The following is a 15,049-nucleotide window of genomic DNA, read 5'->3' on the forward strand; positions in this document are numbered from 1 at the left end:
TCGAACCACCAACCTTTCGATTAACAGCCGAACGCGCTAACCGATTGCGCCACAGAGACCCAATGGACCACAATTTTTGCCTGCACCTTAAGCAAGGTCAGACACCGTTTCTTCAAATGATTTTCAACAATATGACTAAAGGAAACAGAAAAAAACAAAGAAATAATTGCAAAACACCAAGAATAATCTAGTTGCCAACAGATAAGAAATGGCTGATAAATTACACGACACAGACCAGAAGGCAGACAGTAATTAGACTTCGACTCTAAGCATCCAACACTACGAGCAGAGTGGCGCAGCGGAAGCGTGCTGGGCCCATAACCCAGAGGTCGATGGATCGAAACCATCCTCTGCTAAAAGGTTGTGTTTTATACTTTTCATCATTACTTTGCATCCAAATGCTTCTGTCAACAGAAAGTTTAGTGTTATTGCAGAAAATGTCAAAAAAACGTACACTTCCGAAAGCGTTGGTGGTATAGTGGTGAGCATAGCTGCCTTCCAAGTAGTTGACCCGGGTTCGATTCCCGGCCAACGCATGTCTTGCTTTTCACCATTGGTGTTGCATTTATTCTCTTTTAATGTTTTGTGTTAAGGCTCATGCTCTACTCTCTTCTTACAGTTTAGCAACCACAGAAAGGAGGAAAAAAAAAGACCAGGAGGCCTTCACGACCTCTCAGCATTTTCGATAAACAAACCAACCCATAAAAGTTCAACGGTTCTCCTTGGGATTGTGCTACATCACAACTTTTTTCTACAAACTATGCAAGTTTTTTCACTGTCCCCGGTTTGATTCTCCATGTGCATAGAAAGGGTTTGCTAGAAAGTTGCTCGACTGTATTTGTAGGTCACCAATCACGTTGTGGACTCCTTAAATGTTCTTCAAGTATGGGAAAACGGAGTCCACACTTAAAAAAAAAAAAAAAAAGCAATGTCATCTGTGACTGTATATGAAAATTGTGACCTGGTGTGACGTGAAACTGACGTCAAGTTTCACAGGTTTGGGGGATTAGCTCAAGTGGTAGAGCGCTCGCTTAGCATGCGAGAGGTAGCGGGATCGATGCCCGCATTCTCCAATGCTACCATTGGATTCCTTTTTCGCAGAGTTGAATGAATCATTTTTACCACCTGCCCGTGGCACCCACGGCCAAACCTAGGAGGCTTTCGACAGTGGCCAAAACAATCCTTCGATAGCTCAGCTGGTAGAGCGGAGGACTGTAGCTCTAAATTAGCAATCCTTAGGTCGCTGGTTCAATTCCGGCTCGAAGGAAGTTTTGTTTATCTTATCTCATACAGAAAGTTTTTCTCCAGTTTGCCTCATGAATTCAAAACATAGTCAGCAAAATGGCTTTTACATGAGAGAGATGCTCAGCACCAATGCAAAAACTTCTCCAACTGTGCAACGTCTCTGGGTGGACTGCAAAAGGGTGCGACGTCCCTGGGTGGACTCGAACCACCAACCTTTCGATTAACAGCCGAACGCGCTAACCGATTGCGCCACAGAGACCCAATGGACCACAATTTTTGCCTGCACCTTAAGCAAGGTCAGACACCGTTTCTTCAAATGATTTTCAACAATATGACTAAAGGAAACAGAAAAAAACAAAGAAATAATTGCAAAACACCAAGAATAATCTAGTTGCCAACAGATAAGAAATGGCTGATAAATTACACGACACAGACCAGAAGGCAGACAGTAATTAGACTTCGACTCTAAGCATCCAACACTACGAGCAGAGTGGCGCAGCGGAAGCGTGCTGGGCCCATAACCCAGAGGTCGATGGATCGAAACCATCCTCTGCTAAAAGGTTGTGTTTTATACTTTTCATCATTACATTGCATCCAAATGCTTCTGTCAACAGAAAGTTTAGTGTTATTGCAGAAAATGTCAAAAAAACGTACACTTCCGAAAGCGTTGGTGGTATAGTGGTGAGCATAGCTGCCTTCCAAGCAGTTGACCCGGGTTCGATTCCCGGCCAACGCATGTCTTGCTTTTCACCATTGGTGTTGCATTTATTCTCTTTTAATGTTTTGTGTTAAGGCTTATGCTCTACTCTCTTCTTACAGTTTAGCAACCACAGAAAGGAGGAAAAAAAAAGACCAGGAGGCCTTCACGACCTCTCAGCATTTTCGATAAACAAACCAACCCATAAAAGTTCAACGGTTCTCCTTGGGATTGTGCTACATCACAACTTTTTTCTACAAACTATGCAAGTTTTTTCACTGTCCCCGGTTTGATTCTCCATGTGCATAGAAAGGGTTTGCTAGAAAGTTGCTCGACTGTATTTGTAGGTCACCAATCACGTTGTGGACTCCTTAAATGTTCTTCAAGTATGGGAAAACGGAGTCCACACTTAAAAAAAAAAAAAAAAAAAAAAGCAATGTCATCTGTGACTGTATATGAAAATTGTGACCTGGTGTGACGTGAAACTGACGTCAAGTTTCACAGGTTTGGGGGATTAGCTCAAGTGGTAGAGCGCTCGCTTAGCATGCGAGAGGTAGCGGGATCAATGCCCGCATTCTCCAATGCTACCATTGGATTCCTTTTTCGCAGAGTTGAATGAATCATTTTTACCATCTGCCCGTGGCACCCACGGCCAAACCTTGGAGGCTTTCGACAGTAGCCAAAACAATCCTTCGATAGCTCAGCTGGTAGAGCGGAGGACTGTAGCTCTAAATTAGCAATCCTTAGGTCGCTGGTTCAATTATGGCTCGAAGGAAGTTTTGTTTATCTTATCTCATACAGAAAGTTTTTCTCCAGTTTGCCTCGTGAATTCAAAACATAGTCAGCAAAATGGCTTTTACATGAGAGAGATGCTCAGCACCAATGCAAAAACTTCTCCAACTGTGCAACGTCTCTGGGTGGACTGCAAAAGGGTGCGACGTCCCTGGGTGGACTCGAACCACCAACCTTTCGGTTAACAGCCGAACGCGCTAACCGATTGCGCCACAGAGACCCAATGGACCACAATTTTTGCCTGCACCTTAAGCAAGGTCAGACACCGTTTCTTCAAATGATTTTCAACAATATGACTAAAGGAAACAGAAAAAAACAAAGAAATAATTGCAAAACACCAAGAATAATCTAGTTGCCAACAGATAAGAAATGGCTGATAAATTACACGACACAGACCAGAAGGCAGACAGTAATTAGACTTCGACTCTAAGCATCCAACACTACGAGCAGAGTGGCGCAGCAGAAGCGTGCTGGGCCCATAACCCAGAGGTCGATGGATCGAAACCATCCTCTGCTAAAAGGTTGTGTTTTATACTTTTCATCATTACATTGCATCCAAATGCTTCTGTCAACAGAAAGTTTAGTGTTATTGCAGAAAATGTCAAAAAAACGTACACTTCCGAAAGCGTTGGTGGTATAGTGGTGAGCATAGCTGCCTTCCAAGCAGTTGACCCGGGTTCGATTCCCGGCCAACGCATGTCTTGCTTTTCACCATTGGTGTTGCATTTATTCTCTTTTAATGTTTTGTGTTAAGGCTTATGCTCTACTCTCTTCTTACAGTTTAGCAACCACAGAAAGGAGGAAAAAAAAAGACCAGGAGGCCTTCACGACCTCTCAGCATTTTCGATAAACAAACCAACCCATAAAAGTTCAACGGTTCTCCTTGGGATTGTGCTACATCACAACTTTTTTCTACAAACTATGCAAGTTTTTTCACTGTCCCCGGTTTGATTCTCCATGTGCATAGAAAAGGTTTGCTAGAAAGTTGCTCGACTGTATTTGTAGGTCACCAATCACGTTGTGGACTCCTTAAATGTTCTTCAAGTATGGGAAAACGGAGTCCACACTTAAAAAAAAAAAAAAAAAAGCAATGTCATCTGTGACTGTATATGAAAATTGTGACCTGGTGTGACGTGAAACTGACGTCAAGTTTCACAGGTTTGGGGGATTAGCTCAAGTGGTAGAGCGCTCGCTTAGCATGCGAGAGGTAGCGGGATCGATGCCCGCATTCTCCAATGCTACCATTGGATTCCTTTTTCGCAGAGTTGAATGAATCATTTTTACCATCTGCCCGTGGCACCCACGGCCAAACCTAGGAGGCTTTCGACAGTGGCCAAAACAATCCTTCGATAGCTCAGCTGGTAGAGCGGAGGACTGTAGCTCTAAATTAGCAATCCTTAGGTCGCTGGTTCAATTCCGGTTCGAAGGAAGTTTTGTTTATCTTATCTCATACAGAAAGTTTTTCTCCAGTTTGCCTCATGAATTCAAAACATAGTCAGCAAAATGGCTTTTACATGAGAGAGATGCTCAGCACCAATGCAAAAACTTCTCCAACTGTGCAACGTCTCTGGGTGGACTGCAAAAGGGTGCGACGTCCCTGGGTGGACTCGAACCACCAACCTTTCGATTAACAGCCGAACGCGCTAACCGATTGCGCCACAGAGACCCAATGGACCACAATTTTTGCCTGCACCTTAAGCAAGGTCAGACACCGTTTCTTCAAATGATTTTCAACAATATGACTAAAGGAAACAGAAAAAAACAAAGAAATAATTGCAAAACACCAAGAATAATCTAGTTGCCAACAGATAAGAAATGGCTGATAAATTACACGACACAGACCAGAAGGCAGACAGTAATTAGACTTCGACTCTAAGCATCCAACACTACGAGCAGAGTGGCGCAGCGGAAGCGTGCTGGGCCCATAACCCAGAGGTCGATGGATCGAAACCATCCTCTGCTAAAAGGTTGTGTTTTATACTTTTCATCATTACATTGCATCCAAATGCTTCTGTCAACAGAAAGTTTAGTGTTATTGCAGAAAATGTCAAAAAAACGTACACTTCCGAAAGCGTTTGTGGTATAGTGGTGAGCATAGCTGCCTTCCAAGCAGTTGACCTGGGTTCGATTCCCGGCCAACGCATGTCTTGCTTTTCACCATTGGTGTTGCATTTATTCTCTTTTAATGTTTTGTGTTAAGGCTTATGCTCTACTCTCTTCTTACAGTTTAGCAACCACAGAAAGGAGGAAAAAAAAAGACCAGGAGGCCTTCACGACCTCTCAGCATTTTCGATAAACAAACCAACCCATAAAAGTTCAACGGTTCTCCTTGGGATTGTGCTACATCACAACTTTTTTCTACAAACTATGCAAGTTTTTTCACTGTCCCCGGTTTGATTCTCCATGTGCATAGAAAGGGTTTGCTAGAAAGTTGCTCGACTGTATTTGTAGGTCACCAATCACGTTGTGGACTCCTTAAATGTTCTTCAAGTATGGGAAAACGGAGTCCACACTTAAAAAAAAAAAAAAAAAAAAAAAGCAATGTCATCTGTGACTGTATATGAAAATTGTGACCTGGTGTGACGTGAAACTGACGTCAAGTTTCACAGGTTTGGGGGATTAGCTCAAGTGGTAGAGCGCTCGCTTAGCATGCGAGAGGTAGCGGGATCAATGCCCGCATTCTCCAATGCTACCATTGGATTCCTTTTTCGCAGAGTTGAATGAATCATTTTTACCATCTGCCCGTGGCACCCACGGCCAAACCTAGGAGGCTTTCGACAGTGGCCAAAACAATCCTTCGATAGCTCAGCTGGTAGAGCGGAGGACTGTAGCTCTAAATTAGCAATCCTTAGGTCGCTGGTTCAATTATGGCTCGAAGGAAGTTTTGTTTATCTTATCTCATACAGAAAGTTTTTCTCCAGTTTGCCTCGTGAATTCAAAACATAGTCAGCAAAATGGCTTTTACATGAGAGAGATGCTCAGCACCAATGCAAAAACTTCTCCAACTGTGCAACGTCTCTGGGTGGACTGCAAAAGGGTGCGACGTCCCTGGGTGGACTCGAACCACCAACCTTTCGGTTAACAGCCGAACGCGCTAACCGATTGCGCCACAGAGACCCAATGGACCACAATTTTTGCCTGCACCTTAAGCAAGGTCAGACACCGTTTCTTCAAATGATTTTCAACAATATGACTAAAGGAAACAGAAAAAAACAAAGAAATAATTGCAAAACACCAAGAATAATCTAGTTGCCAACAGATAAGAAATGGCTGATAAATTACACGACACAGACCAGAAGGCAGACAGTAATTAGACTTCGACTCTAAGCATCCAACACTACGAGCAGAGTGGCGCAGCGGAAGCGTGCTGGGCCCATAACCCAGAGGTCGATGGATCGAAACCATCCTCTGCTAAAAGGTTGTGTTTTATACTTTTCATCATTACATTGCATCCAAATGCTTCTGTCAACAGAAAGTTTAGTGTTATTGCAGAAAATGTCAAAAAAACGTACACTTCCGAAAGCGTTGGTGGTATAGTGGTGAGCATAGCTACCTTCCAAGCAGTTGACCCGGGTTCGATTCCCGGCCAACGCATGTCTTGCTTTTCACCATTGGTGTTGCATTTATTCTCTTTTAATGTTTTGTGTTAAGGCTTATGCTCTACTCTCTTCTTACAGTTTAGCAACCACAGAAAGGAGGAAAAAAAAAGACCAGGAGGCCTTCACGACCTCTCAGCATTTTCGATAAACAAACCAACCCATAAAAGTTCAACAGTTCTCCTTGGGATTGTGCTACATCACAACTTTTTTCTACAAACTATGCAAGTTTTTTCACTGTCCCCGGTTTGATTCTCCATGTGCATAGAAAGGGTTTGCTAGAAAGTTGCTCGACTGTATTTGTAGGTCACCAATCACGTTGTGGACTCCTTAAATGTTCTTCAAGTATGGGAAAACGGAGTCCACACTTAAAAAAAAAAAAAAAAGCAATGTCATCTGTGACTGTATATGAAAATTGTGACCTGGTGTGACGTGAAACTGACGTCAAGTTTCACAGGTTTGGGGGATTAGCTCAAGTGGTAGAGCGCTCGCTTAGCATGCGAGAGGTAGCGGGATCGATGCCCGCATTCTCCAATGCTACCATTGGATTCCTTTTTCGCAGAGTTGAATGAATCATTTTTACCATCTGCCCGTGGCACCCACGGCCAAACCTAGGAGGCTTTCGACAGTGGCCAAAACAATCCTTCGATAGCTCAGCTGGTAGAGCGGAGGACTGTAGCTCTAAATTAGCAATCCTTAGGTCGCTGGTTCAATTCCGGCTCGAAGGAAGTTTTGTTTATCTTATCTCATACAGAAAGTTTTTCTCCAGTTTGCCTCGTGAATTCAAAACATAGTCAGCAAAATGGCTTTTACATGAGAGAGATGCTCAGCACCAATGCAAAAACTTCTCCAACTGTGCAACGTCTCTGGGTGGACTGCAAAAGGGTGCGACGTCCCTGGGTGGACTCGAACCACCAACCTTTCGGTTAACAGCCAAACGCGCTAACCGATTGCGCCACAGAGACCCAATGGACCACAATTTTTGCCTGCACCTTAAGCAAGGTCAGACACCGTTTCTTCAAATGATTTTCAACAATATGACTAAAGGAAACAGAAAAAAACAAAGAAATAATTGCAAAACACCAAGAATAATCTAGTTGCCAACAGATAAGAAATGGCTGATAAATTACACGACACAGACCAGAAGGCAGACAGTAATTAGACTTCGACTCTAAGCATCCAACACTACGAGCAGAGTGGCGCAGCGGAAGCGTGCTGGGCCCATAACCCAGAGGTCGATGGATCGAAACCATCCTCTGCTAAAAGGTTGTGTTTTATACTTTTCATCATTACATTGCATCCAAATTCTTCTGTCAACAGAAAGTTTAGTGTTATTGCAGAAAATGTCAAAAAAACGTACACTTCCGAAAGCGTTGGTGGTATAGTGGTGAGCATAGCTGCCTTCCAAGCAGTTGACCCGGGTTCGATTCCCGGCCAACGCATGTCTTGCTTTTCACCATTGGTGTTGCATTTATTCTCTTTTAATGTTTTGTGTTAAGGCTCATGCTCTACTCTCTTCTTACAGTTTAGCAACCACAGAAAGGAGGAAAAAAAAAGACCAGGAGGCCTTCACGACCTCTCAGCATTTTCGATAAACAAACCAACCCATAAAAGTTCAACGGTTCTCCTTGAGATTGTGCTACATCACAACTTTTTTCTACAAACTATGCAAGTTTTTTCACTGTCCCCGGTTTGATTCTCCATGTGCATAGAAAGGGTTTGCTAGAAAGTTGCTCGACTGTATTTGTAGGTCATCAATCACGTTGTGGACTCCTTAAATGTTCTTCAAGTATGGGAAAACGGAGTCCACACTTAAAAAAAAAAAAAAAAAAAAAAAAGCAATGTCATCTGTGACTATATGAAAATTGTGACCTGGTGTGACGTGAAACTGACGTCAAATTTCACAGGTTTGGGGGATTAGCTCAAGTGGTAGAGCGCTCGCTTAGCATGCGAGAGGTAGCGGGATCGATGCCCGCATTCTCCAATGCTACCATTGGATTCCTTTTTCGCAGAGTTGAATGAATCATTTTTACCATCTGCCCGTGGCACCCACGGCCAAACCTAGGAGGCTTTCGACAGTGGCCAAAACAATCCTTCGATAGCTCAGCTGGTAGAGCGGAGGACTGTAGCTCTAAATTAGCAATCCTTAGGTCGCTGGTTCAATTCCGGCTCGAAGGAAGTTTTGTTTATCTTATCTCATACAGAAAGTTTTTCTCCAGTTTGCCTCGTGAATTCAAAACATAGTCAGCAAAATGGCTTTTACATGAGAGAGATGCTCAGCACCAATGCAAAAACTTCTCCAACTGTGCAACGTCTCTGGGTGGACTGCAAAAGGGTGCGACGTCCCTGGGTGGACTCGAACCACCAACCTTTCGGTTAACAGCCGAACGCGCTAACCGATTGCGCCACAGAGACCCAATGGACCACAATTTTTGCCTGCACCTTAAGCAAGGTCAGACACCGTTTCTTCAAATGATTTTCAACAATATGACTAAAGGAAACAGAAAAAAACAAAGAAATAATTGCAAAACACCAAGAATAATCTAGTTGCCAACAGATAAGAAATGGCTGATAAATTACACGACACAGACCAGAAGGCAGACAGTAATTAGACTTCGACTCTAAGCATCCAACACTACGAGCAGAGTGGCGCAGCGGAAGCGTGCTGGGCCCATAACCCAGAGGTCGATGGATCGAAACCATCCTCTGCTAAAAGGTTGTGTTTTATACTTTTCATCATTACATTGCATCCAAATGCTTCTGTCAACAGAAAGTTTAGTGTTATTGCAGAAAATGTCAAAAAAACGTACACTTCCGAAAGCGTTGGTGGTATAGTGGTGAGCATAGCTGCCTTCCAAGCAGTTGACCTGGGTTCGATTCCCGGCCAACGCATGTCTTGCTTTTCACCATTGGTGTTGCATTTATTCTCTTTTAATGTTTTGTGTTAAGGCTTATGCTCTACTCTCTTCTTACAGTTTAGCAACCACAGAAAGGAGGAAAAAAAAAGACCAGGAGGCCTTCACGACCTCTCAGCATTTTCGATAAACAAACCAACCCATAAAAGTTCAACGGTTCTCCTTGGGATTGTGCTACATCACAACTTTTTTCTACAAACTATGCAAGTTTTTTCACTGTCCCCGGTTTGATTCTCCATGTGCATAGAAAGGGTTTGCTAGAAAGTTGCTCGACTGTATTTGTAGGTCACCAATCACGTTGTGGACTCCTTAAATGTTCTTCAAGTATGGGAAAACGGAGTCCACACTTAAAAAAAAAAAAAAAAGCAATGTCATCTGTGACTGTATATGAAAATTGTGACCTGGTGTGACGTGAAACTGACGTCAAGTTTCACAGGTTTGGGGGATTAGCTCAAGTGGTAGAGCGCTCGCTTAGCATGCGAGAGGTAGCGGGATCGATGCCCGCATTCTCCAATGCTACCATTGGATTCCTTTTTCGCAGAGTTGAATGAATCATTTTTACCATCTGCCCGTGGCACCCACGGCCAAACCTAGGAGGCTTTCGACAGTGGCCAAAACAATCCTTCGATAGCTCAGCTGGTAGAGCGGAGGACTGTAGCTCTAAATTAGCAATCCTTAGGTCGCTGGTTCAATTCCGGCTCGAAGGAAGTTTTGTTTATCTTATCTCATACAGAAAGTTTTTCTCCAGTTTGCCTCGTGAATTCAAAACATAGTCAGCAAAATGGCTTTTACATGAGAGAGATGCTCAGCACCAATGCAAAAACTTCTCCAACTGTGCAACGTCTCTGGGTGGACTGCAAAAGGGTGCGACGTCCCTGGGTGGACTCGAACCACCAACCTTTCGGTTAACAGCCAAACGCGCTAACCGATTGCGCCACAGAGACCCAATGGACCACAATTTTTGCCTGCACCTTAAGCAAGGTCAGACACCGTTTCTTCAAATGATTTTCAACAATATGACTAAAGGAAACAGAAAAAAACAAAGAAATAATTGCAAAACACCAAGAATAATCTAGTTGCCAACAGATAAGAAATGGCTGATAAATTACACGACACAGACCAGAAGGCAGACAGTAATTAGACTTCGACTCTAAGCATCCAACACTACGAGCAGAGTGGCGCAGCGGAAGCGTGCTGGGCCCATAACCCAGAGGTCGATGGATCGAAACCATCCTCTGCTAAAAGGTTGTGTTTTATACTTTTCATCATTACATTGCATCCAAATTCTTCTGTCAACAGAAAGTTTAGTGTTATTGCAGAAAATGTCAAAAAAACGTACACTTCCGAAAGCGTTGGTGGTATAGTGGTGAGCATAGCTGCCTTCCAAGCAGTTGACCCGGGTTCGATTCCCGGCCAACGCATGTCTTGCTTTTCACCATTGGTGTTGCATTTATTCTCTTTTAATGTTTTGTGTTAAGGCTCATGCTCTACTCTCTTCTTACAGTTTAGCAACCACAGAAAGGAGGAAAAAAAAAGACCAGGAGGCCTTCACGACCTCTCAGCATTTTCGATAAACAAACCAACCCATAAAAGTTCAACGGTTCTCCTTGGGATTGTGCTACATCACAACTTTTTTCTACAAACTATGCAAGTTTTTTCACTGTCCCCGGTTTGATTCTCCATGTGCATAGAAAGGGTTTGCTAGAAAGTTGCTCGACTGTATTTGTAGGTCACCAATCACGTTGTGGACTCCTTAAATGTTCTTCAAGTATGGGAAAACGGAGTCCACACTTAAAAAAAAAAAAAAAAGCAATGTCATCTGTGACTGTATATGAAAATTGTGACCTGGTGTGACGTGAAACTGACGTCAAGTTTCACAGGTTTGGGGGATTAGCTCAAGTGGTAGAGCGCTCGCTTAGCATGCGAGAGGTAGCGGGATCGATGCCCGCATTCTCCAATGCTACCATTGGATTCCTTTTTCGCAGAGTTGAATGAATCATTTTTACCATCTGCCCGTGGCACCCACGGCCAAACCTAGGAGGCTTTCGACAGTGGCCAAAACAATCCTTCGATAGCTCAGCTGGTAGAGCGGAGGACTGTAGCTCTAAATTAGCAATCCTTAGGTCGCTGGTTCAATTCCGGCTCGAAGGAAGTTTTGTTTATCTTATCTCATACAGAAAGTTTTTCTCCAGTTTGCCTCGTGAATTCAAAACATAGTCAGCAAAATGGCTTTTACATGAGAGAGATGCTCAGCACCAATGCAAAAACTTCTCCAACTGTGCAACGTCTCTGGGTGGACTGCAAAAGGGTGCGACGTCCCTGGGTGGACTCGAACCACCAACCTTTCGGTTAACAGCCAAACGCGCTAACCGATTGCGCCACAGAGACCCAATGGACCACAATTTTTGCCTGCACCTTAAGCAAGGTCAGACACCGTTTCTTCAAATGATTTTCAACAATATGACTAAAGGAAACAGAAAAAAACAAAGAAATAATTGCAAAACACCAAGAATAATCTAGTTGCCAACAGATAAGAAATGGCTGATAAATTACACGACACAGACCAGAAGGCAGACAGTAATTAGACTTCGACTCTAAGCATCCAACACTACGAGCAGAGTGGCGCAGCGGAAGCGTGCTGGGCCCATAACCCAGAGGTCGATGGATCGAAACCATCCTCTGCTAAAAGGTTGTGTTTTATACTTTTCATCATTACATTGCATCCAAATTCTTCTGTCAACAGAAAGTTTAGTGTTATTGCAGAAAATGTCAAAAAAACGTACACTTCCGAAAGCGTTGGTGGTATAGTGGTGAGCATAGCTGCCTTCCAAGCAGTTGACCCGGGTTCGATTCCCGGCCAACGCATGTCTTGCTTTTCACCATTGGTGTTGCATTTATTCTCTTTTAATGTTTTGTGTTAAGGCTCATGCTCTACTCTCTTCTTACAGTTTAGCAACCACAGAAAGGAGGAAAAAAAAAGACCAGGAGGCCTTCACGACCTCTCAGCATTTTCGATAAACAAACCAACCCATAAAAGTTCAACGGTTCTCCTTGAGATTGTGCTACATCACAACTTTTTTCTACAAACTATGCAAGTTTTTTCACTGTCCCCGGTTTGATTCTCCATGTGCATAGAAAGGGTTTGCTAGAAAGTTGCTCGACTGTATTTGTAGGTCATCAATCACGTTGTGGACTCCTTAAATGTTCTTCAAGTATGGGAAAACGGAGTCCACACTTAAAAAAAAAAAAAAAAAAAAAAAAGCAATGTCATCTGTGACTATATGAAAATTGTGACCTGGTGTGACGTGAAACTGACGTCAAATTTCACAGGTTTGGGGGATTAGCTCAAGTGGTAGAGCGCTCGCTTAGCATGCGAGAGGTAGCGGGATCGATGCCCGCATTCTCCAATGCTACCATTGGATTCCTTTTTCGCAGAGTTGAATGAATCATTTTTACCATCTGCCCGTGGCACCCACGGCCAAACCTAGGAGGCTTTCGACAGTGGCCAAAACAATCCTTCGATAGCTCAGCTGGTAGAGCGGAGGACTGTAGCTCTAAATTAGCAATCCTTAGGTCGCTGGTTCAATTCCGGCTCGAAGGAAGTTTTGTTTATCTTATCTCATACAGAAAGTTTTTCTCCAGTTTGCCTCGTGAATTCAAAACATAGTCAGCAAAATGGCTTTTACATGAGAGAGATGCTCAGCACCAATGCAAAAACTTCTCCAACTGTGCAACGTCTCTGGGTGGACTGCAAAAGGGTGCGACGTCCCTGGGTGGACTCGAACCACCAACCTTTCGGTTAACAGCCAAACGCGCTAACCGATTGCGCCACAGAGACCCAATGGACCACAATTTTTGCCTGCACCTTAAGCAAGGTCAGACACCGTTTCTTCAAATGATTTTCAACAATATGACTAAAGGAAACAGAAAAAAACAAAGAAATAATTGCAAAACACCAAGAATAATCTAGTTGCCAACAGATAAGAAATGGCTGATAAATTACACGACACAGACCAGAAGGCAGACAGTAATTAGACTTCGACTCTAAGCATCCAACACTACGAGCAGAGTGGCGCAGCGGAAGCGTGCTGGGCCCATAACCCAGAGGTCGATGGATCGAAACCATCCTCTGCTAAAAGGTTGTGTTTTATACTTTTCATCATTACATTGCATCCAAATTCTTCTGTCAACAGAAAGTTTAGTGTTATTGCAGAAAATGTCAAAAAAACGTACACTTCCGAAAGCGTTGGTGGTATAGTGGTGAGCATAGCTGCCTTCCAAGCAGTTGACCCGGGTTCGATTCCCGGCCAACGCATGTCTTGCTTTTCACCATTGGTGTTGCATTTATTCTCTTTTAATGTTTTGTGTTAAGGCTCATGCTCTACTCTCTTCTTACAGTTTAGCAACCACAGAAAGGAGGAAAAAAAAAGACCAGGAGGCCTTCACGACCTCTCAGCATTTTCGATAAACAAACCAACCCATAAAAGTTCAACGGTTCTCCTTGAGATTGTGCTACATCACAACTTTTTTCTACAAACTATGCAAGTTTTTTCACTGTCCCCGGTTTGATTCTCCATGTGCATAGAAAGGGTTTGCTAGAAAGTTGCTCGACTGTATTTGTAGGTCATCAATCACGTTGTGGACTCCTTAAATGTTCTTCAAGTATGGGAAAACGGAGTCCACACTTAAAAAAAAAAAAAAAAAAAAAAAAGCAATGTCATCTGTGACTATATGAAAATTGTGACCTGGTGTGACGTGAAACTGACGTCAAATTTCACAGGTTTGGGGGATTAGCTCAAGTGGTAGAGCGCTCGCTTAGCATGCGAGAGGTAGCGGGATCGATGCCCGCATTCTCCAATGCTACCATTGGATTCCTTTTTCGCAGAGTTGAATGAATCATTTTTACCATCTGCCCGTGGCACCCACGGCCAAACCTAGGAGGCTTTCGACAGTGGCCAAAACAATCCTTCGATAGCTCAGCTGGTAGAGCGGAGGACTGTAGCTCTAAATTAGCAATCCTTAGGTCGCTGGTTCAATTCCGGCTCGAAGGAAGTTTTGTTTATCTTATCTCATACAGAAAGTTTTTCTCCAGTTTGCCTCGTGAATTCAAAACATAGTCAGCAAAATGGCTTTTACATGAGAGAGATGCTCAGCACCAATGCAAAAACTTCTCCAACTGTGCAACGTCTCTGGGTGGACTGCAAAAGGGTGCGACGTCCCTGGGTGGACTCGAACCACCAACCTTTCGGTTAACAGCCGAACGCGCTAACCGATTGCGCCACAGAGACCCAATGGACCACAATTTTTGCCTGCACCTTAAGCAAGGTCAGACACCGTTTCTTCAAATGATTTTCAACAATATGACTAAAGGAAACAGAAAAAAACAAAGAAATAATTGCAAAACACCAAGAATAATCTAGTTGCCAACAGATAAGAAATGGCTGATAAATTACACGACACAGACCAGAAGGCAGACAGTAATTAGACTTCGACTCTAAGCATCCAACACTACGAGCAGAGTGGCGCAGCGGAAGCGTGCTGGGCCCATAACCCAGAGGTCGATGGATCGAAACCATCCTCTGCTAAAAGGTTGTGTTTTATACTTTTCATCATTACATTGCATCCAAATGCTTCTGTCAACAGAAAGTTTAGTGTTATTGCAGAAAATGTCAAAAAAACGTACACTTCCGAAAGCGTTGGTGGTATAGTGGTGAGCATAGCTGCCTTCCAAGCAGTTGACCTGGGTTCGATTCCCGGCCAACGCATGTCTTGCTTTTCACCATTGGTGTTGCATTTATTCTCTT

The sequence above is a fragment of the Ranitomeya variabilis genome, chromosome 2, assembly GCF_051348905.1.
Source record: "Ranitomeya variabilis isolate aRanVar5 chromosome 2, aRanVar5.hap1, whole genome shotgun sequence".
NCBI lineage: Eukaryota > Metazoa > Chordata > Amphibia > Anura > Dendrobatidae > Ranitomeya > Ranitomeya variabilis.